Below are 2543 nucleotides of genomic sequence, written 5' to 3'. Positions count from 1 at the left end.
ATCATTGAGCTCAGCGTCTTCTGACGAACAATTTCCAACGATAGCATCAGGCAGGATGCACTCACGTGGCATGTGGATATCTCCTGCCTCATCAAGAATTTCCCCACAGAGCTCAAAGCCTACATCTTGGAGAGGCACTTCCGTGGTATCATATTTCGCCAACGCTGAGCCGTTCCCACATGAGCGCAGACTCATGTACTGGCGGAGCGATCTATCAACCGTCGAGGGAACGCTGCAATTGGCGCAAGCTAAGTTGCGAAAGAAAATCCCGTCCTCCTCATCGAAGATGACCACATCTTCCTCTTCGCTCGAAGTCTCACACATCTCGTAGATCACGTCGTCTGACCATGATCTCGGACACGAACTGACAAACAGGAAGTTGTAACGGCGCCAGCAGCTCCTCCCGTCGTACTGGTACTCGGACAGCCAGACTGGGGTACATCGCCATAGTTCTGTGTCGTATTTGGAGATCCGAGTCGATGGGTCGTTGGCGAAATATTTGCCCATACAGCAGTCCTGGAAGGCGAAACAGGCATCGTCACAGTGGCAGAAAACGGGATCCATCGGCTGGCATTCGAGGAAACCTTCATCATTCCAGTCTGAAAAGAAAGGAAACAAATATTTATATACTTGGTGTACAAAAGGGGAATGATACCCAATGTATATGTGGCTTAAGAGAATTCAGCAATATTAGAAGCATGAAAAGGCATTACCAGTTTTTTCTTTATTTCTTCATGGAGCCAACACTAAAGCCAAAATCTATCTATCTCTGTCATATTTTCCCCTGCTTTTCTTTCGAATTCCTTTCAGTTTGCAAAACAATTTCTTCTGTACCTTTATACTGAGTTAGCTAGCATGATATCAACAGATGCGTTCTCTTTCACAAGCTTCCTCCGATTTTGCCAAAGATATTTATTTTTGTCAGAGGCAAAAAAGTCTCTGCTTTAGCAAATGCTTACCATATTCAACGAGCGATTCTCTTGTGGCCGATACAAAAGAGATAAAACAAACTAGTGTAGCCAGAGGTACAAACATGATGAGAGCACCAAGAGGAAAAAAATACATCCAGGGGGAGCTCTTAGAAGTCGTTTGAAATTGATGAAATCACCTTCGCGCTTCGTTGAAATCTCGTTCGTGTGGCAGACAGGAAAATGCAGCGACATATAAGAGTCGTCCACTTAACAGAGGGTGCTGGTGGTATGTCAGTTGGACAATATGCGAAAAGGTGTCTGTGTGCGCGCGTGTGTGTGTGCGTGTGTGTGTGTGCATGTGTATGTGCGTGTTGGAGGAAAAAAAGTGTGTGTGCGTGAATTTTTGTTTTTGCTTCTCTCTTTCCCATTGACATGTTTTGTTTTTGTTGATATCTTTTTTAATGATTGATGTTTGGAATCAATTCTTATATTTCCTTCTTATCCACGTTCAAAGTAAACTATTAGTATTTATGCAATAAAATTTAGATAAGACAAAGATTATTGTAAAGAACTACTGGTATTCTCTTTTAATCTCTTTGCATGATTACCTCTTTCCGTCTTTTAATCCTTCATTTTGTCGTCAACTGATTCTATCAAAGTATACTTTTTTCTCTATCTTCGTGATCTTCTACCACGTTTCCTTTTACCATCACTTCCTCCCCTATTCTCCTACATCGTTTCTTAACATCATCTTTTTCTCTTCTTGTTATTCACCCCCTGCTACTGCTCCTATGGCGCTACTGAGATTGGAACCCGAGTATTCTTTTCCTCGTTATCATCATCTCCATCACTCATTTTCTCGCTTCCTTCCTGTTTTCCCGCTTACCTCTTCATCACCTATGATTATTGTCTCTCTTCCTGTTCCTCCCCATTTTCCTTCTCATTTTTATATTATATAATATATGATGAAGTCTGCTTTATCCAGAGTAGCCTCGTCAGTGTTACCACTTTTCTACCAGAGGGCCCTGCCATTATTATTACCCTATATGTATAGCGTTGCCAGGTACCCATATATGTACACCTGGGTCGAGAGGGACATTGTGGGTAAAAACGTCTTGTCCAAGGACGTATAAGCACTGGGCGGGAATCAAACTCCGGTCTTCCGATTAGGAGTCTGGAGTCTTATCCACTATGCCTCAATATGTCGTCATCCATCTTCATTATCATCATCATCATCATCATCATCATTGTTATCATCATCATCATCATCATCATTGTTATCATCATCATCATCATCACTGTTTTCATTGTCTTCTTGTTTTGATTATCTTCGTCGTCTTCTTCATCTTCTTCTACTTTTTCGACTTTAATAAAGGTGTGGTGATATGAATGATATAGGCTAACGATGTACACGATTTGAGGTGTAAAAATAAGGAGGAGCTTTTCGATAAAAACAGAGGGGTATCGTTTTTGCTATTTCCTTCGATCCAACTGTTTGACCTAATTCTACTGACTACTTCGAAAGCGACGAAAGGCAGATGTTCAAGCATGAACGATACTGGAATCAAATGGCTCCATCAATAGACAACACGCGATGCAAAAGCAGCGTGCCTCGAGGGATTCTGTTTCGAT

This window comes from Diadema antillarum, unplaced genomic scaffold (assembly GCF_040938485.1).
Source record: "Diadema antillarum isolate AM-2024a unplaced genomic scaffold, OU_Dant_1.0 scf00000100, whole genome shotgun sequence".
Lineage (NCBI taxonomy): Eukaryota > Metazoa > Echinodermata > Echinoidea > Diadematoida > Diadematidae > Diadema > Diadema antillarum.
Note: the sequence above shows the minus strand (reverse complement) of the source record.